Raw genomic sequence first — 23,024 nt, forward strand, 5'->3', positions numbered from 1 at the left:
TTTACAATCTCAGGACGGCATCCTATGCATTTGTCAACTTATTCTGTATTACTGGGGATTAAACCGCTATTTTTTTTCACATTAAAACCTTTTGTGAAGGTTCAGAATGGACTGTTATGCCCCGTACACACGGTCGGATTTTCCGACGGAAAATGTGTGATAGGACCTTGTTGTCGGAAATTCCGACCATGTGTAGGCTCCATCACACATTTTCCATCGGATTTTCCGACACACAAAGTTTGAGAGCAGGCTATAAAATTTTCCGACAACAAAATCCGTTGTCGGAATTTCCGATCGTGTGTACACAAATCCGAAGCACAAAGTGCCACGCATGCTCAGAATAAATAAAGAGATGAAAGCTATTGGCTACTGCCCAGTTTATAGTCCCAACGTATGTGTTTTACATCACCGCGTTCAGAATGATCGGATTTTCCGACAACTTTGTGTGACCGTGTGTATGCAAGACAAGTTTGAGCCAACATCCATCGGAAAAAATCCATGGATTTTGTTGTCAGAATGTCCGATCAATGTCCGACCGTGTGTATGGGGCATTACAGCAAACAATGGCTGTATATTCCAGTATACTTGCATAAAGGAGCAAACAAGCTCATGTATTATATTTTGATGCATGTCTCACTTAAAGCCATCTCATTATTTTGGAATACAAAATTGTTTTAAATACAATTAGTCATAAATGGCCATTATAACTGAAAAAGAGCTAACTTAAAAACAAAGTATGAAAGGACTAATATTGGTAATATAAAATTAAAGTGTGGGAAAGAGTGTTATTCACATAGTGTAATTTTAACCACGCTAGGATTTATTGTACTTTGTCAAGATTTTCAACAGATTTTAGAAAGAAGCAAGGAAGAATTCATAGCCAGGAGCCAGAGATATCACCAAGTATTCCAATCCAGGTAATTAACATTGGACATTTGGTTGAAGTGTTATACATTTTGAGGTGGTACATTTATAATCGGACATTAGGATTTTCAGATTGTATAAAGTAGAAAAATGTTGAAATATTGTTTAGGTGTCAGTACAGGTTCAGTAAAGATACTTTGACTTTGGTAAAAATAGATGTACATCAACTGTGAAAAGTAAATATTTGTAATTGCATATTTAAAGTGAATATACAGCCAAAACCTTTTTTTTTTGCAGAAAGAAGGGTTGGATTGCCTTGTCAAATTTTAAATGAAATGTGTAGACTTGTCTGAAAGATTTACCCTTTCTGTTTGTTCTAGTGACCACTGATCAAGTCATGGGAAATCTAACATTTTGCAGCTATCACTGTGTTGAGATTTCCTCTCACTTCCTGTTGTACTAGAGGCTGGGAAATAAAGGTAAACCTCCTCAACTGGACACAGGCAGGAAAAAAAACTGTCTGGGGTTGAACTCTTCCACATTCTATCTAAAGCTTAAAAAAAAGGTTTAGTTATATATACTGTATGTACAGCATATATACTTGAAAGTTTTTATCTGCCTTAAATGGTAACAAAACTTTGCCCCTGAGATTCCTTACCCTTTTGCCCCCAGCCACCCCAGAAATGACTTAGTGGGTTTAGGCTATATATATATGCAGTTTCAAAATGTTACTTTTCACAGTTGATGTACCTCTTTTTGTCACCAAATTAAAAGAATCTTTATTGAACGTGAACCCTTTACATGAACATTCCACACAGGGCATTAAAGTGTTACTAAACCCACAACAGTGAATTCAGTCTGTATATGCACTAAAGCATGCTTGTTATACTCACTGTGGAACCTAAGGGGTTAATCCTCCGCATTGTGTAAAAAGGCTGTTTGATCCAGGCTTCTCTTAACCCTCCCCCCTTCTTTTACAGTACCATCAGTACCATATCCATCCGCTGATAGCACAGAGCCCTAGGAGGCACTCTGCACATGCTCAGTTTGATATGTATTGCTAGAGAGTTTTTGTTTTTATTTTTTTGGGAGGGTGCATGTGATCAGCACAGGGCCAGTCAGCACTGTCCAGACAGGGGGTCAGAGGTCATGCATCCTCTAAGGACAGTGATAGGTGAATGAAAACTCATCCTACAAGCTTTAACCAGTGCTCGGTCAGACACTGATAGAAGTCACAAGACTGCTATATACTGCTGATGAGAAAAGGTATTTAGAAGTTTATAATTACTAAAATAAATGCATTTCCATGTTCTGTGTACTGTGGGAGACCAAATTTAGTGAATGCAGGGTCCTGGGTTTAGTTAGCCTAACACTTTAGGTATATGAAAATGTAAAATTAGGTTGATTGTACGTTTGTTAAGACCTTCAGCGTTTACCCAAAAACTCACCCAAAAACAGCTGAGTTTTTTAAATATTGCTAGTTAAAGGTTCACTCTTAACTGAACTGTTTGTAGTGGGTAGTTTGTTGTTCATAATATAGAAGCAGGGCATTTTTACACATTTCTGGACTACAGAAGCACCTCCATTTCTGCTATAAGAAGTGTATGCAGCACGGTTTCTCCTTAGAAATTCAAAAACAGGCAGGTGTAAATAGTTTTTAATTTGACAAACTTATTAAAAATTTTGAGTTACCAGGAGTACTAATTTAACATTTTTTTTAGTTGCATATGTAGTGGGAATTAGTTTGACCAGAAGTGGGAGCTCACAAGCTAGCAGAAGCTGCCAAGGAACATTGACAACAGCGTCTAATGATACCAAATTTGCAAAGAGAAAATTATGCCTTTACTTAATACCTAATGTTGTGTTCAATTATCTCAGTTCAATAACTGGCCCTGAGCCCTATAAAGAAGAAACAGTCCTTTTTAATAAGTTTTACATTCACACAGACACAACATGTGCTTTGCATTATAGCAGTCAAAGTAAAAGCCAGCATCATTTCATTAATCCATTTACTAGCCACAAGTACATAAAGTCTTTGAACACGATGTGCTATATGCTTCTGCTTCTGTTTCTTTGAAAGTGTATTTCATATCACTGCTATACTAAAAGGAACATTTCATGCTTGTTTGCAAAAAAAAGGTTTAATTTTACATTTCTTTGATAAGTAACTATGAAGATCACTTTGAAATTAATATCTAAGTGCAAAACAAGAAATCCTAGAATGTGCCTAGAGGCAGCAGGAAGGGAAGACAGAATGTCGTTTTCTGTAAAAAAAAAACTAGAATCTTTCTGAGCTGATTAACTCAAGGCATGGCAGGACTCTTGGTGGGCCCAAGTGCCCTCTGTGACAGGCTGAAATTAGGGCAAGGTTAAACATCAGAACTAATAGACTTGAGCTCTGCTTATTAAGCGGGGCAGGTTTTTGTGTGCTCTGACAAATTTGTAATGCTTTAACAAATCTACATTTTAAATATTTTATATGCTTAGTCAGACCATAGCAATGGTGATGTTGCTAACCATTTAGCATAATGGCACATTAGAACATCAGACAGTTAGGTATTACAATCAATGCAGCTAGATAGGGGAGGCAATGTACAAAGAATGCCTTTAAAGGTAAACTATACATTTTTAGCATCAATTTATATTTATACATGTTAAACTGTTGTTTTATTATATATACATGATTCATTTTACAAGTAAACATTACCATGACAAATGATTCCCAAAGCACGACTGGTTAGCTAAATTGACAGCATAGTAAAAGTAGTTCCCTTTCAGAACAATCTCACCAGCTGAAATTGTGGGTGAACTTGTCTTATAAGGGATTAAAAATTCCTCTGGCTCATGTACTCCACACCATGTAATCTTAAGTTATTGATCTCTGTAAACAACAACCTTTTAACAATATGTGGGAAAATGACAGAGAGGCAGAAAGTGAAAAAGTATTACACAACATTCACATGTAATATTTTAAATTTTAAAGCATACTCCTGACCATAATACAGAAACAGAAGACTATACAAGTATCTTTGGATTTTTTTTCTGTCCAGTCTGCAAATATGCAAAGTGAAGAGCAATATATTTGTGCTTGTCATTGCTGGTACACTATACAGAAGAAAAAAAACTGATGTTTGTCTCAGGCAATGCCCAGGTTTTATGATTAAAGATAACGTATTAACCCATGCACACAATAAAATTCCATCTAGCTGTAAAGGCTTTCAATAATTTTCGCCAATGCTGCGGAAAACTCATTTGTAAACGGTAACTTTAATGCAATTCAAGAAAACAGCAAGTTTATTGATCATAAGCTATACATTCAATAGGATGTGTTCTGTTTCAAATGCCACTTTATGCAATGACATACCACCTTAGATCTCAATCTGTCTTGATAGTATTGCCACTTGCTCACTCAGCAGAATCCACCGACAGCTAAATTCTTCAAGGCCTCAGTCACAAGGATGTTTACCCTCACCTATGTGCTGAGGTAAAATTGCCTTGGGTAATAGCTTCTGTATCAACCTTTACAAATGCATGCGCATATGGTGCTTCACCCCAAAATTTGCAGTTTGCAGAGAAGTGCAGTATGCACATTCACAGGTAAATTCTGCTGCATAAGCCATCTGAATTTACCCAAGCATTGCCATGTACAGCTAGTAATTATGGACTGCTGTACGTGGCATATGCAGCTCCCCAGGTGCCAGAAAGCGCCAGGATTTTACACCTCAGCATGCAGGAGCTAGTAAGTGCCCATGTGCATGCATCCTTATCAGATATAGAAAGTTGGATCCAGTGTAGTTTTACTTTACAAAGTACAGTACAAAGAATGTTTCCATAGTCTTTTGATGTAATAGGCAAAAACTTTCCTAAACCTTGTCTCTGCAATTAACCAAAATTAAACTGAGAACACATAATAAAGCAGGGATGGTCTAGCTAAATAAATGAGGGTGGGGGTAGGCGTGGAATAATTATAACTCACACTGAGGCACCATCCCTAGTAGAAACAAAATTGGAAAGACTTGGGGTGGGACTTTGCATGTGCCTCAGTGAAGCATGAAGGGAAGGGATGAAAAAAAAAAAAAGAACATTATCAATTTTAAAACTGAGTGAATGGTACATAAAGAATTAATGATGTATGGGTATGTGAGAAAAGTAAAATGATCATTACCTTAATAATTGGGTGTGTAAATGTCTCCTCCCAGTATCTCAGAGAGAGCAAGGGACAGCTGAGAGGAGACAGGTGAACTAGGGGATTTATGGAGGGAAAGAGGGAGGTCCGCCATAATCGCTCCCGAGAGGGGGAGGGATCCCTGAGGCCGCCTATGCCACCCGAATCAGGCATCAAGGGCGGCAGGAGTGTATTCGCACAGCCTGGGTAAACCTAACAGTAAATTGTATCTTCATTCAGATTGTAATGTTTTAATTATGACCATCCAATGATGTAAATAAAGTATTTGTATATCTTTTTTAAAAAAAACATTGTGTTATAAATTATTGTTCATGCTTCACTGAGGCACATGCAAAGTCCCACCCCAAGTCTTTCTAATTTTGGTCTAGCTAAGGCTGTACTAACTACCACTAAGTAGGAGGTATAACAAGGGAATCATTATTGTACACACAGCACCCCACATTAACAGAAAAACACAGAATTGTTGACATTTTTGCAGATTTATTAAAAAAGAAAAACTGAAATATCACATGGTCCTAAGTAGGGATGAGCTTCGTGTTCGAGTCGAACCCATGTTCGACTCGAACATCGTCTGTTCGACCATTCACCGAATTGCTAACTATATGGGCCGTTTGAGCCAAATTCGAGTGACGCGTCATGGCCCATAATTCACTGCGGCATCGTAGTGCATTGCTGGATGATGATTGGCCAAGCATGCACTATGACCCGCATGCTTGGCCAATCACAGCGCCGTCTGTACAGAGAGCTGTAATTGGCCAAAGCCAGGGTGGCTTTGGCCAATTATGGCTCAGGGGGTTTAGTACACGCCCCACACTATATAAGGCCGCCTGCACGTCGGCCCTGTGTAGTGTGTTCCGGCGTTGACACAAAAACAGAGAGACAGTGTCATTTGATTTAAGTTAGATAGATTAGGCAGAACAGTCAGTTAGTTAGCTGTACTTACAGTGTATTGTGTATATATATATATATGCATCCCAGGTGTAGTATATTTATATACACTGTATTCAGTTTAGCTAGATCTGTTCCTGTTATTATCTTCTTACTGACAGGCAGGCAGGTGTTGTTACAGTATTTGAAGAAAATTGCTGGTGTTCTTCTGATCCTATTAGTCCTATTAGCTACAATATTTACAGTTAGTGTAGTGCGACCTATGCACAGTGTTCAGCTGAAGCTACCTGTAGAAGATTGGTGGTGTTTTTCTGATCCTATCACTACCGCAGGCAGCTACATTATTTTTTAGTGTAGTGCGACCTCTGCACAGTGTTCAGCTAAAGCTACAAGTTAGTGTAGTAAAACCTCTGCACAGTGTTCAGCTAAAGCTACAAGTTAGTGTAGGGCGACCTCTGCAAAGTGTTCAGCTAAAGCTACAAGTTAGTGTAGTGCGACCTCTGCACACTGTTCAGCTAAAGCTACCTGTAGAAGATTGGTGGTGTTCTCATTCTAATAATACTACAGGCAGGCAGTTGATTTTGCTAGCTGCAGTATCAGTATATATATATATATATATATATATATATATAATCCAAAAACAAGGGATTGCTGCACAAACCGTATTTATTTTGAAATCTTCAAAAGGACATCACCACGACATCCATAAAATCAGGCATCCATAATAACCGTTTTCGGGCTATTGTAGATAACGCCCTTCATCAAGGGCGTTATCTACAATAGCCCGAAAACGGTTATTATGGATGCCTGATTTTATGGATGTCGTGGTGATGTCCTTTTGAAGATTTCAAAATAAATACGGTTTGTGCAGCAATCCCTTGTTTTTGGATTTTTTCTATATCGAAGCCTGTGGGAGGGCTTGATTGCTAAGCACGGCCATCTGAGACTGTAGTGCACCTCACCCTTCTGATTATTTATATATATATATTTGTCTGGTCGTGGACACGGTGCATCCTCATTAGCACGTGGCCGCGGGACACGCTTGCCCTTTTTTTCGGCAGCTGGCCGTGTTGAGCCGCAACATGCGGAAGACTTGGTCGAGTGGATGACCAAGCCATCCTCATCCTCCTCATCCTCTCTCACCCATGCTCAGGGTACTTTGTCTGGCAAAGCAGCTGCCAATGCGGCCTCTTCCCTCGGCTCAATGGCTTCAGTGACTCCTTCCCTAGCCTCACCATGTCCTCCTGAGGAGTCCCTCGAACTGTTTGACCACAGTGTTGGGTACATGCTCCAGGAGGAGGCCCAGCGTTTAGAATGCTCTGATGATGATACTGAGCTAGATGAAGCCAGTAACGTGAGCACGGACAGAGGGGGTGTCCAAAAAGGACAGCAATCTGGCAGTCATGTTCCCCTGCTGCCAGGTTTGCTCCAGTGATGAGGAGGGAGGGGATGATGAGGTCACGGACTCAACGTGGGTGCCTGATAGGAGGGAGGAGGAGGAGGAGGCACATGACCAACGAGGCAGGATGCCCTCCAGGGGCCAGCCTAAGGGCAGCACACTGACTGCATCACACCTCAAAGCTCCGCATGTGCAGGGCGCTGCTGTCTCTGCGCGTTATTCCAAAAGTTCTTTGGTGTGGGTCTTTTTTGAGACGAGTGCATCAGATGGCACCGTTGCTATTTGCAACATATGTCTCAAGTGTATCTCACGTGGCCAAAACATCTCACCACATGCTTGACCAGACATATGTTGACCTGCCATGCAGTTCGTTGGCAAGCGTACCTAAAAGACCCACACCAAAAAAACAAAGAGGACCTCTCCTTACTCCTCATCAGCTGGGATCTCCAACCCCACTATACCTTCAGTCCTCTCTGAGACCTGCACTGAGAGGAATGAAGGTGTAGAATTAGGTGTGTCACAGCCAAGTACTTGCGGGCAATTGGTACACCGACGTCAGATTGTACCAGGCAAATTTCCCTGCCCCAGCTGCTGCACCGCAAAAAGAAGTTCGCTCCCAGCCATCCACATGCCCAGCGGTTGAATGCTAGCTTGGCAAAATTGCTAGCACTTCAACTGCTACCTTTTCAGTTGGTAGACTCTGCATATTACCGCTGACTCATGGTCCAGCAGGCATGGACAGGGATGTTACCTAAGTTTCACGGCGCATTGGGTGACTCTTCTGGCAGCTGGAAAGGATGCAGGACAAGGTGCAGTAGTGTTGGAGGTTGTTCCACCACCACGCCTCCAAAATGCCACTACTAGTGATTCTGACACACCTCTCTCCTCCACCCCCTCCTCTTCTTCTTCCTCCATGGCCTCTTCCTGTGCTTTGTCCTCAGAACCAGCGGTGCTCTGTAGGCATTCAAGGGGCTACACAAGTACACAGGCCAAAAGATGCCATGCGGTGCTTGAGCTGGTGTGCTTGGGGGACAGGAGCCACACTGGGGCAGAGGTTCTGTCAGCTCTGCAGGGGCAGGTTCAGAGGTGGTTGACGCCACGCCAACTTAAGGCAGGAATGGTGATTTGTGACAATGGCACCAACCTCCTCTGCGCCCTCCGACAGGGACAAATATGTGCCCTGTTTGGCTCACGTCCTTAACTTGGTGGTGCAGCGGTTCTTGGGCAGGTACCCGGGCTTACAGGATGTCCTGAGGCAGGCCAGGAAAGTCTGTGTGCATTTCCGCCGGTCATATAATGCCAGTGCTCGGCTGGCTGACCTCCAAAAGGAATTTAACCTGCCCAAGAACCGCCTAATCTGTGACATGCCCACCAGGTGGAACTCAACTTTGGCCATGCTGCAGCGGCTGCACACGCAGCGGAGGGCCATCAATGAGTACCTGTGCAACTATGGCACCAGGACAGGGTCAGGGGAGCTTGTTTTTTTTCCCCACGCCAGTGGGCCATGATCAGGGATGCATGCACTGTCCTGTCACCATTTGAGGAGGCCACGAGGATGGTGAGCAGTGACAGTGCATGCATCAGTGACACTGTCCCCCTTGTCCACCTGTTGGAGCACACGCTGCATGGAATAATCGACAGGGCACTGGAGGCAGAACAGAGGCAGGAAGAGGAGGACTTCCTTAGCTCTCAAGGCCCCCTTTATCTAGACAGTGTTCCTGTGTGCCCGCCGATCACACAGGAAGAGGACGAGGAGGAGGAGGATTGTGTCAGTATGGAGGTGGAGCCTGGCATTCAGCATCAGCAGCAGTCTTTAAGGGATCATTTACAGTCCCAAGAAAAAAATGGACTTGTACGTGGCTGGGAGGAGGTGGCTGTGGATCATGTCGTCCTTAGTGACCCAGAGGACTCCGGACCGAATGCCTCAGCAAACCTACGCTGCATGGCCTCTCTGATCCTGCAAAGCCTGCGTAAGGATCCTCGTATTCGAGGTATCAAGGAGAAGGAACAATACTGGCTGGCAACCCTCCTTGATCCACGTTACAAGGGTAAGGTTGCGGACTTTATCTTGCTGTCGCAGAGGGAGCAGAGGATGAAACATCTTCGGGAGGCCTTGCAGAAAGGTCTGTGCAATGCGTTCCCAGAGACTGGGAGGTTACAAACTCCTGTTTCTGGACAACGTGTTGCTGAGGCTTCGGTCAGTCAAAGAAAGAGCGGTGGAGAAGGTGGCAGTCTGACCGATGCGTTCAGACAATTTTTTTAGTCCTCAGCCCCAAGGTATGATTCGTTCCAGCAACCATCGCCAGCGTCTGTTTTACATGGTGCAGGAATACCTAGGGGCAAGATCTGACTTAGACACCTTTCCCACCGAAAATCCTCTGGGTCTTGAGGATGGATCACTGGCCAGAGCTTGCACAGTATGCAATTGAGCTACTGGCCTGTCCTGCATCCAGCGTTCTTTCGGAACGCACATTCAGTGCTGCTGGAGGCTTTGTAACCAATCACAGGGTGCGTCTCTCCACCGATTCGGTCGGTTGACTGACCTTCATAAAAATGAATCAGTCTTGGATCACCACCAGCTACCAAGCACCTGATGCTGATGTAACCGAATAATTTTTTTTGGAAATGTCAGATCCCTTCAAAGACTGCCTATGCTGATGCTGAGGGACTATCCTGTTATGCTGAGTAATTATCCTCTTCCTCCTCAATGATCATGCTGATAGTTTGTAAGAACATTTTTGGTTCTGGGCGCCACCACCAGTGCCTAAGGCCCAATTTTTCAGCCCCTGTTTAACAGGGGCGTGTAATTATAATTTTTGATGCAATTCTTTGCAGCAGGGCTAGTTCCTGCGCTCCAACTAGAGTATCTGTGAGGGGTTGCAGTGTTGTGGTACCAGCACCAGTGCCTAAGGCCCAATTTCTCAGCCCCTGTTTAATAGGGGCATGTAATTACAATTTTTCAGGCAAATCATTTGCAGCAGGGCTAGTTCCTGTGCTCCAACTAGAGTATCTGTGAGGGGTTGCAGTGTTGTGGCACCAGTGCCTAAGGCCCAATTTTTCAGCCCCTGTTTAACAGGGGCGTGTAATTACAATTTTTGATGCAATTCTTTGCAGCAGGGCTAGTTCCTGCGCTCCAACTAGAGTATCTGTGAGGGGCTGCAGTGTTGTGGCACCAGCACCAGTGCCTAAGGCCCAATTTTTCAGCCCCTGTTCAACAGGGACATGTAATTAGAATTCTTGATCTAATATTTCACAGCAGGGCCCGTTTCTGCGCCCACCAAGAGTAACTGTGAGGACTTACAGTGTTGTGGCACCAGCACCACCACCACCACCAAAGGCCCAATTTTTCTGCCCCTGTTCAACAGGGGCATGTAATTACAATTCTTGATCTAATAATTCACAGCAGGGCCCTGTGAGGGCTTACAGTGTTTTGGCCACAACAACACCTAAGTCCCAAATTTCTGCTGAGTATATAGGGCAGGCCCCTACTTTCAAACATCCAACTTACAAATGACTCTTACTTGCAAACGGAAGGAGACAACAGGAAGTGAGATGAAATCTACCCCTAGGAAGGGAAATTCTCTCCTGTAAGAGTTAATATGGGAAAAACTTTTCTCCTTTACACTGATGCTTTATCACCAATCCTTGTTTCACTAAAAACCCAAAATTTTCAAAAAACAAGTGAGGTGAAATCTTCTGAAGAGGAGCACAGACAGCAAAACAAATGTCACAGGGGTGATAACCCTTGCCTATGTTTTCCAAAAAGTTTAAAATAGATTTTTTGGCTGGAGCTAAACATGTTAAAAATGTACCAGTTCAAAATTACAAACAGATTCTACTTAACAACAAACCTACAGCCCTGTCTTGTTTGCACCGCCTGTATACTGCTGTTCAGAGTATATAGGGCCTGGGGGCCCCACACTTTTCCTTTTTTAATTTGGGTGCGGGGTTCCCCTTAACATCCATACAAGACCCAAAGGGCCTGGTAATGGACTGGGGGGTACCCATGCCGTTTCTCTCACTGATTTTTATCCATATTGCCACGACCCGACATTACATTAAAAATGTCATTTTGTGCAGGGTCTGTTCTAAGCACGGGAAACACGCACCACTTTACAGGCATACTATAGACACCCCCCAGGTACGATATTTAAAGGAATATTTCACTTTTTTTTTTTTTTTTTACTTTAAGCATCATTAAAATCACTGCTCCCGAAAAAACGGACGTTTTTAAAAGTTTTTTTTGCATTGATACATGTCCCCTGGGGCAGGACCCGGGTCCCCAAACCCTTTTTAGGACAATACCATGCAAATTAGCCTTTAAAATGAGCACTTTTGATTTTGAACGTTCGAGTCCCATAGACATCAATGGGGTTCTAACGCACTGTGCTCTTTATTGTGTTGAAGGATTTTTGACTATCCCAAAATAGGCCCCTGCCACTCTGCGGGTCAGCTACTAAAAAGAGAGACACATGTTCCCGCCTGTAAAGTGAGTGACATTATGGGGAGGAATGTTCTGCACAGTGGTCTGAGAAGAAGAAAGGCTGAGAGAAAAACATCTTGAGAGGGAGAAGAAAAGAGGAATAAGTGGATCATTCTGCTGAATTCTTTGTGTTTTGCCAGACTCCTGCTTATACGGTACCTAGAGGAAAGCTCAAAGAAGCTGGAACTGATTCCACCTGATTCTTCTGTCTGCAATGAGGGGAGCTGAATCACACAGAAACATAGAAGAATAACTTAGACGCAGCGCAAGCCGATCAGCAGATGCCGACCAATGAATGTCTGCCAGCACCCGCTGATCAGCGAGGAGGAGGAAAGCACAGAGTTTTGCATATGTAAACAATGCAGAGCTCTGTTCTGTCAGTGGGCATGTGGCGTTTTTTTTTTCCCTGTAAAGCAGGATTCAGGAGTCAGCACAGGGATGGCCAGATAAATGTAGCTACACAAAGAAAATGTTACCAGACCATATATCTTTAAAGTGAGAGTTATTTATAGTGAATGAAAGATGAAAACTAAACAAAATGCCTAACCAGCAATCCTAACCAAACCTAACTATATACTCTATACAAATGTACAAATGAGACACACACAAGGCAGATGAGACCAGGGAGCAGATGGGAAGGAGGAAAACAAAACTGGGAAGGGAACAAGGCAGCAGGATACTGGGTGCAGGGCAGGAGCAAGATAAATGGCAACAGAGTCTGGCAGCACAGCAAACAAAGTACCAGGCAGGAGCAGCCAAAACAATGACGCACTGTGTGCTAATGGGAGCAGCATTATATGTCCTGCTAGCAGCTGAGACCATTTGGAACTGATTACCAGCCTCCTCACTGCCAAGCAGACCTATTTTATCACTCTCATTAGCAACTTATCATCCGGTCCCCGTCAAATCTTCTCTACCTTCAACTCTCTACCTTCAGCTCTCTACTTCATCCTCCACTGCCTCCACCCGCCAACTCACTCACTGCCCAGGAGATCGCCAATCACTTCAAACAGAAGATTGATACAATTTGCGAGGAGATCTCTACTGTTCCGATACCCTCCACGCTTTACACTTCATGCCCACAGGTACAGTCATTACTCCCCTCTTTTCAACTCTTACCACCTGCCCTCTGGATCCTGTTCCCTCACAAATGCTACGTTCACCCTCTGGCTCTATGCTACACTCTCTAACCCACATCTTCAATCTCTCCCTCTCTTCTGGCATCTTCCCCAACTCTCTAAAACATGCACTTATCAGACCCATACTTAAAAAACCCTCAATGGACCCATCCAATCTTAACAACCTGCTCCCCATCTCCTTGCTCCCCTTCTTATCCAAGCTCCTCAAACGTCTGGCCTACAACTGACTGAGTGTCCACCTTGCTGATAATAGCCTTCTTGATCCCCTTCAGTCTGGATTTCTTCCTCAACACTCCACAGAAACTGCTCTCCTAAAACTAACAAACGATCTTCTAACGGCCAAAACCAATCAACACTACTCTGTACTCCTATTCCTGGACCTCTCTGCTGCTTTTGATACGGTTGACCACCCCCTCCTCCTCAAAAAACTTCATGCCTTTGGTCTCCGTGACTGTACTCTTCGCTGGTTCTCTTCCTATTTATCCAACCGCACCTTTAGCGTTTATTACAACTCTACTTCCTCCTCTCCTCTTCCTTTTTCGGTTGGGGTCCCCAAGGTTCTGTTCTTGGACCTCTCCTATTTTCAATCTACACCTCCTCCCTGGGTCAGCTGATAGCCTCCCATGGCTTCCAATACCACCTCTATGCTGACGACACCCAAATCTATTTCTCTACCCCTCAGCTCACTCCCTCTGTCTCCTTACGTATCACTAATTTACTATCAGATATATCAGTCTGGATGTCACACCACTTCCTCAAACTCAATCTATCCAAAACCAAACTTATATTTTTTCCTCCATCATATGCCCCTTCCCCTGATCTCTCTGTCAAAATCAGTGGCACAACTATAAGCCCATCCCCACATGCCAAGGTTCTAGGTGTAGTCCTGGACTCTGAACTCTCCTTTAAGCACCACATCCAAAACCTGCTGACTCAACCTCCGCAACATCTCCAAAATACTCCCCTTTCTAACCAATGACTAGGGATGAGCTTCGAGTTCGAGTCGAACTCATGTTCGACTCGAACATTGGCTGTTCGCAAGTTCACCGAACAGCGAACAATTTGGGGTGTTCGCGGCAAATTCGAATGCCGCAGAACACCCTTTAAAAGTCTATGGGAGAAATCAAAAGTGCTAATTTTAAAGGCTTATATGCAAGTTATTGTCATAAAAAGTGTTTGGGGACCCGGGTCCTGCCCCAGGGGACATGGATCAATGCAAAAAAAAGTTTTAAAAACGGCCATTTTTTCAGGAGCAGTGATTTTAATAATGCTTAAAGTCAAACAATAAAAGTGTAATATCCCTTTAAATTTCGTAGCTGGGGGGTGTCTATAGTATGCCTGTAAAGGGGCGCATGTTTCCTGTGTTTAGAACAGTCTGACAGCAAAATGACATTTTGAAGGAAAAAACCCATTTAAACCTACTCGCGGCTATTGCATTGCCGACAATACACATAGAAGTTCATTGATAAAAACGGCATGGGAATTCCCCACAGGGGAACCCCGAACCAAAATTTAAAAAAAAAAATGACGTGGGGTTCCCCCTAAATTCCATACCAGACCCTTCAGGGTCTTTTATTGTTTGACTTTAAGCATTATTAAAATCACTGCTCCTGAAAAAACGTCCGTTTTTAAAACTTTTTTGCATTGATCCATGTCCCCTGGGGCAGGACCCAGATCCCCAAACACTTTTTATGACAATAACTTGCATATAAGCCTTTAAAATTAGCACTTTTGATTATTCATGTTCGTGTCCCATAGACTTTAACGGTGTTCGCATGTTCGAACGAACTTTTTTCCTGTTCGCATGTTCTGGGGCGAACCGAACAGGGGGGTGTTCGGCTCATCCCTACCAATGACACAACAAAGCTCTTAATTTACTCGCTGGTCATCTCTCACCTCGACTACTGCAACTCCCTTCTCATTGGCTTACCTCTACATAGTCTATCACCTCTTCAATCCATCATGAATGCTGCTGCAAGACTCATCCACCTTACCAATCGCTCTGCTACCCCTCTCTGTCAATCCCTCCACTGGCTTCCGCTCGGCCACAGAATTGAATTAAAAATACTAACAACTACGTACAAAGCCATCCACAATTTAGCCCCCAGCTACATCACTAGCCTAGTCTCTAAATACCAACCTACTCGTTCTCTTCATTCCTCTAAAGACCTTCTGCTCTCTAGCTCCCTCGTCACCTCCTCCCATGCTCACCTCCAGGACTTTTCCAAAGCCTCTCCAATCCTATGGAATTCCCCACCCCAATCTGTCCGCTTATCTCCTACCCTATTAGCTTTTAGACAATCTCTGAAAACCCTTCTCTTCAGAAAAGCTACCCTACCCGCACCTAAGAACTGTTTTTTTCATTTTCTCCATCAGCTCACCCCCCACAGTTATTACCTTTTGTTTCCACTTGACCCTCCCTTCTAGATTGTAAGCTCTAACGAGCAGGGCCCTCTTATCCCTCCTGTATTGATTTGTATTTTAAGTGTACTGTCTGCCCTCATGTTGTAAAGCGCTGCGCAAACTGTTGGCGCTATATAAATCCTGTATAATAATAATAATCACTGGGGCCTGCTGGCTTCTAGGAGACACCTGATGGTGGACACTGGAGCTGCAGCAATCAACCCAGAGCACCACAGTGCCACCAGTAGGCAAACTCGGTCCTAACACAGGGAATAAAAGTTGTCACATCCCTCAGAAAAAACAACCCCACAGTATACACATAAACACTGGTTAGGCACATGTTTAACCCTTTAATCGCCCTAGATGTGTAACCCCTTTTAGCACTAATCACTGTATCAATGTCACTGGTTCCCACAAAGTGTCAGTTAGTGTCAGATTTTCTGCTGCAGTATTGCAGTCCCGCTATAAGTCGCTGACATTACTAGTATAAAAAAATGAATAAATAAAAATTCCAGTATTTTTACCATTGTTTGTAAACACTATAATGTTCACATAAACCAATCAATATACGCTTATTGGGATTTTTTATCATGGACATGTAACAGAATAGATATTGGCCTTAATTTATCAAGAAATTTGATTTTTTAAACATTTTTTATTGGATATGTTTTATAGCAGAAAGTAAAACAAATATATCTTTTTTTTTAATTGTCTTTGTTCACAGCACAAAAAATAAAGAAAGCTCTATTTGTGGGGAAAAAAATTATACAAATTTTGTTTGCGTACAGCATTGCATGACCGTGCCATTATCAGTAAAAGTAATGCAGTGCCATATAGCAAAAAATGGCTGGGTCATAAAGGGGGGTAAATCTTCCAGAGGGCAAGTGGTTAAGGCAGATTAGCTGAAAAGGTTCGTGTGAACTTCTCCCTCAAGCAGTCACACATCACTTCTGGGGAAAAAGCCATGTGTGCTTTCTCAAGAATAAAGTATATCCTAAAGCCCCATTAGTTCAGAAACTTAGTAGAAATCTCCCAGAGGGAAAAATATCTCAACACACACTCCATCTTTGGGAAGAAAGCTAGGAAAAAGAGCCCCCTCTAAAGATTGGTCCCAAATATAGATTACCTCCCTAGCTCACACCATTGAAACAAGCTCTTCAGTGTTTGTGGCACCCATGAGTACCCTGGGAATCTTCTTGTGTAGTGGCAGCCTTGAACTTATTTTCTCCTATGAAAAAGTGCCCAAAGGCTTCCTTTGTTTCTGCCTATGGAATAGCATTCATGAAGTTCCTATTGATCCTTTTGCACTCTGGTGTCCATTCACTTCTGTAATTACTCCGGCCCGTCCATACGTGAGCGATTGGGGGGGGGGGGGGGGGGATTTGGTGTTAGTTTGCCGCCCACCCAATATATTAAGCACTGTCTGCCACTGCTAGGAAATATAATTATGAATATCCTTAGGCTCAGCAATGTACAGAAAGAACATCATAACTCCCTTTGCTGCACTTTTACCAGGAATTCATAGAAAAGACTACAAGATGTCCAATAACATCATGTTATTTCTAGTTCTGCTTTGGTTTCCCCCTTTTAAAACATTGTGCTTAAACCTAGAAAAAAAATTGAAACATCTTCCTTCTTTCTGCACACCCTTGCATACAGTCTGTAGGTAAAATATCAGTGTTCTACTAAATTCCAGCTTAATCAAATAGATATAGCATATGTATAGGTCACGGTGTAATTTAAAGGCCTACTCCTGCCAAAACTTTTGTCGTTTTTGATAGACTGGTTTAGGGTTGGAGCCCTTGTCATGAGTAAGTGTCATTTGTATTCCCTTTTGAGATTTCCATTAGGCCCCATACACACTATTAGATTTTCTGCCGATTTTTGTCTTCAGATTTACCAAAACCATATACCGTATTTATCAGCGTATAACACGCACCCCAAGTTTAGGAGGGAATTTTAAGGAAAAAACTTACATTTAAATGCCCATCAATGCAACCTTATAAGTGTCCATCTGCAGCCTTGCCCAGTGCCTTTGCAGCCTTGCCCAGTGCCTCTGCAGCCTTGCCCAGTGCCTCTGCAGCCTTGCCTAGTGCCTTTAAATCAATATAAAATATGTTGGTGCGCTTATCAAACTATCCCCATCTGTTGAAGTGGTGCTTATATATAACCTCCTAAATCATAAAAATACCCTGATATCATAATCAGTAAAGTGAATAAGTGCAAATAAATAATCAATCAATAAAGTGAATAAATGCAAAAAAATGCATCAAAAAACATATACCCTGATATCACAATCAGTAAAGTGAATAGGTGCAAATAAATATATCAATCAATAAAGTGAATAGATGCATCAAAAAACAGAAAATAGATGCATCAAAAAACATATAAGGGAACACACATCCTTAGATATATGTAGATAAAAAAAGCAATAAATAGTGTCTGTTTGTGTTAATCCAGCTGAGGTCTAAATGTCCAATCAATTGCTTTTGATGAAATTGCTTGTATTTCGGCGAGATACACAAAGCCGAGTGTACTCAGCTAGTTTTGGCTCCTCTCGCAGTCCCGCCCATCTCCATTGATTGCGAGAGGAGAGGAACGAGCGGCGCCGACAAACACATAGCGTGAGTGTACTCGGCTATTTTCAGCTCCTCTCGCAGTCCCGCCCCTGACTGTGAGTAGAGCCGAGAATAGCCGAGTACACTCGGCTATGTGTATATCGCTGGCGCTCGCTCCGCTCCACTCACAATCAGCGGAGTTCGGTGGGGAAAAAAGGGGAAAAAAGTGCGTGTTATATGCCGATAAATACGGTAATATGGTGGTCAAACCTTAATGCCCCGTACACACGGTCGGCTTTTCCGACAGAAAATGTGTGATAGGACCTTGTTGTTGGAAATTCCGACCATGTGTAGGCTCCATCACACATTTTCCATCGGATTTTCCGAGACACAAAGTTTGAGAGCAGGCTATAAAATTTTCCGACAACAAAATCCGTTGTCGGAATTTCCGATCGTGTGTACACAAATCCGACGCACAAAGTGCCACGCATGCTCAGAATAAATAAAGAGATGAAAGCTATTGGCTACTGCCCCTTTTAGAGTCCCGACATACGTGTTTTACGTCACCGCGTTCAGAACGATCGGATTTTCCGACAACTTTGTGTGACCGTGTGTATGCAAGACAAGTTTGAGCCAACATCCGTCGGAAAAAATCCTTGGATTTTGTTGTCGGAATGTCCGATCAATGTCCGACCGTGTGTACGGGGCATTAGAGTTTCAGTTTGTATGCAATCAGGCAGGCCCTTGCACTACATGTTTTGGTAAATCTGAAGACAAAAATCTGCAGAAAATCTAATAGTGTGTATGGGGTCTTACTTACTGCCTTGTCTGACACCTGAACACTGAACAGGACATTATAAGAAATCACTTCAGTGGAGACACAGACAGAAATAAAAGCCTGACTGAGGTTCTAGCCATGCAAAATGTACCTCATTTGTTTCTTTCTTCCTAACACCAGTGAAGAATACCAGTTAGTGAAAAAAAAGTTCTGCAGCAGAGTCACAAGTAGCCATAAGAACATGAGACTTGTGCTAACCCTCCCTGCTCTGTTCTCTGAATCCTTAAAAGGCAGCTGTACCTCCTTTAATTAATCCCCCTCCACACTGAATACAGTAGGTTTGGGAAAATACCAGTTTCTCTTCCTCTTCCAATGATCCTAAAGTAGTTCAGTCTAATCTAACCTTAAAAACTGCTCCCAACCCTATTCTAAATCCTATACTAACTAGCATAGAGAGGAAAGCTCTATATACTTAGCTATTGTTTGGGTGCTCCAGTCTGGTCACATGATTTCCTCAACGGACAGTTACAGTCACTGACATCAGCTGCAATGCCTGAGCGTTGATGTCACCCATAGGCTTAGCATGTGGCATTGACTTCTACCCTGAAGCCAGCGCTGGGAGAGGATCATGAAGACCAAACCAGAGTGCCCAGGATATAGGCAAGTATAGACAAGACACCTTTTTCTATACAGGGTAGATGGTATATGACTTAGAATGGGGTGGAAGCAGGTTTAATATTAGATTAAGTTCAGACTGGAATTCTACTTTAACTGGAGTGGCTCTGCCTGGTGCTGCACAGCCCTTACAATGAAAACATCCTAAGGTGCATTGGCATGGCCTTTGTCAATATCAACTGAACATAAGTATGTACCTTCACTAAAGTGTGATAAAGTCTTTGCTATGTATAGTATCTGACAAAAGTGAGTAAACCCCTCACATTTTTGTATTTGTATTTTGTATTCCAGCATGATAACGAACCCAAACACACCACCAATATGACCACTGCCTGCTAAAGAAGCTGAGGGTAAAGGTGATAGACTGGCCAAGCATGTCTCCAGATCTAAGCTCTATTGAGCATCTGTGTGGCATCCTCAGGTGGAGGAGCAGAAGGTCTCTAACATCCACCAACTCTGTGATGCCGTCATGGAGGAATGGAAGAGGACTCCAGTGGCAACCTGTGAAGCTCTGGTGAACTCCATGACCAAGAGGGTTAAGGCAGTGCTGAAAAATAATGGTAGCCACACAAAATATTGACACTTTGGGCCCAATTTGGACATTTTCACTTAGGGGTGTACTCACTTTTGTTTCCAGTGGTTTAGACATTAATGGCTGTGTGTTTAGTTATTTTGAGGGGACAACAAATTTACACTGTTATACAAGCTGTACACTCACGACTATACATTGTAGCAAAGTGTAATTTCTTCAGTGTTGTCACATAAAAAGATATAATAAAATATTTACAAAAATGTGAGGGGTGTACTCACTTTTGTGAGATACTGTATATAGGTCCATTTCACACAGGGGAACTCTATTCAGCAGGGGATCTGTGAGCTGATCCCCACTGATTGGAGCAGAGCGGAACAGATGACACATCTGTGTCCATTCAGTTTATGCAGCATGGACACAGAGACCCCGCTCTGCTCTTTGGGCTACCTCCAATCCAGTCCACCAAAATGGATGAGAATGCAGTACTCAATGTTTTTTTTTAGCTGAGCCGATCAAACTCAGAGGTAGCTGGGTATAAACAAACTCAAGTCTGTTTACACCTGCCTGTCCATGGGAATGCATGGACCTTCCAATCAGGTTCAAATGAAAAACTGACAGGTGTACCTAATCGGAACGACCGTGTGAAAGGGGCAAAATACTGTAGCTGCTGATTTTTAAGAAACAGACACTCATCAATCCAAGGGTCCAGTGCTGTCTTCACCCAGGACAATTATTTGCCGGTGTTTGGATCCTCGGATCCCTAGTGCCGCCATCTTAACTTTTGGAATTGGCTTTGACTTCCTGCTGTTTCACAGATGCCTCCAATGCACATGTGCAAGACCATACTGCACTTTCAGACTGGTCCCACAGTCTCCTGGGACATGTGACATGTTCCAGGAGGTTGTGGGTAGAGAGGGGGGCTGAACTTCCATAATTCTTGCGCAGGCGAGAAATGCGTAAGTGGAAGTGCGTACTTCCCAGAAAAAGGTCCCAGAACAAAAAGTTTTCAAACACGCTACTGGGAGGGGGGAGGAGGATGATGAGCGGAACTTTCACTTATACCGTATGTGAAGTTCCGCTTTAACTTTAATTGAGAGATTGTTTCTATGTTAAGTTTCCATGATACAACATGGAAACAAAGGTTTTAGGGCGGTGCAGTACTTTCAATTAATACGGGTTACAATGGCAGATTGCATGACTGATCGATTTCTGAATGCAGGATCACTGCTAAATATATATTTCACAGTGATGGTGGTCAGTTAAGTGTCATTTTCTTCTTTGAGTGTCTTAATGACGCTTGAGAAAAACCTGCCTTTAGAAATTAAAACAGGTTTGCATCTAAATTAGAACTGCAGAGAGGAAAAAAAGAAATAAACTGAAACAATCTGCGCTAGCGAAAAGTAAGAACAGCCCAGAGGGAAGCACTTAAAACTTAAAAGTAAATCACTCACTAAATTAGTCTTTTTTTTTCAGAGTCACTTTACGTTTCTGCAGCATCCACCCATTAAAAAAAAAAAAAAAAAAAAAGCTTATTAAGCTTCAGATTTCAGCTCCTCATCTTTATTTTGCTTTTGTATGTACATCCAGCATATGGTAGAGAATGCATTGGGGGGCACTGTGATGTTTCTCAGTGAACTGTTATACTCGATTAAGACAACACCAGACTGAACAAAAGTCAGTAAAATGGAATGGGTGGCACACTAAGTCAAGCCTATGACAAGTCTGCTAAACAGCTAAATGTCTTAAGTGCTCCAGAGAGTCAAACATAACAGCAAGAATGCCAATAAATGTTATACATTTTTATGCATTAAATTATTTTAAATATATACTATGTCAGCCTTATGGAAATGTCTTAGAGTAGTTATGGAGTGAGTTATACAGTCATTTGGTTTTGTTCATCAAAATTCCATTTATTTTTTTATGATTGCAACATCCCTAATTACTTTAGTTTAGAAACAGTACACTAGGTACCCTAGTGACTAGCGCGTCAGCAAGTAGACCCAAAGTGGCCAGTGGGGGATTTGCAATTAGACCAGACTGAGGAGTCAAATAGGATCTGTGCAAAAATCTCTTCTACAAGGCAAATTTTCCACAAACAAGTAGTGGGATGGATGAATATAATGCTGCTCCATTCACAGGTTAGTTCTTGTTGGTATGTTGTAATCCCTTATAGTTCCACAGGACATTTTTGTTACATATTTCGTATATCTGCTCCCACTTGTTTGCACAGAAAAGGCAACACAGAGCGATCCCCCCCCCCCCCAATCCAGTAGTGAGGACTAAGTCCAGCCAGCTGCTGATGGAAAAGGTACAGGTTTTAAATCAAAAGTGACAATCCTGATAGCCACACCCTCTGCAACATTTTTTCATCCCGCTGCGGTTCAAGAAAAACAAATAGTAGGGGTTAAGCTACCTAATAGCTAAGGGCACGGAATGTATGGGAAGGGGCAGGGGGCTGTGCCATGGGTATACGGTGAGCTAAGCCCTAGGTGTGCAATTAACACCAAGCCTCAGCTCCTATATCGCAGCCTAAAGACCTCAACCCAGTGCCTAATATGGGGATACTTCTAGTATATATGTGCAGATGTGTAAAGGGCACACGTCCTTAGAAGCTATATAAATAAAATAATATATGGAATGATTCCTAAACAAGGGTACCACAGGGGCTGGCCTAGTAGTACCTAATTAAATATGTCCGTGCAAATACGTGAAATACCAACATAAAAAGATGTATAGCATATATGTTTTACCAATTGCAGTGATATGCTATACAAATGTGCATATAATGTACATATACACAATCAGACAAATCTAAGAATAAATGTCCAGTAGTGTTGCATTCAGCTTGCAAGAAATAACCAATAAATAATAAGTAAATAATATGTTACAAAGTAAAAGACATCAAAAAAAAACCTGGATTAAAAAAGGGATAATGTCCCAAAAAACCCAATACCCATAAAAAAAGAAAAAAAATTACAAAATTAAAAAGTCAAAACACCACCAATAGAGGTGTATATTCAACTATATATATATAAGTGAAAATAGATAGCAGTCCACATGTAGATATTTATCAGGTTGTGCACATGAATATAGCAGAAATCATCACGGGTGACTTGAGT

Source organism: Aquarana catesbeiana, linkage group LG01 (assembly GCF_042186555.1).
Source record: "Aquarana catesbeiana isolate 2022-GZ linkage group LG01, ASM4218655v1, whole genome shotgun sequence".
NCBI classification, from domain to species: domain Eukaryota; kingdom Metazoa; phylum Chordata; class Amphibia; order Anura; family Ranidae; genus Aquarana; species Aquarana catesbeiana.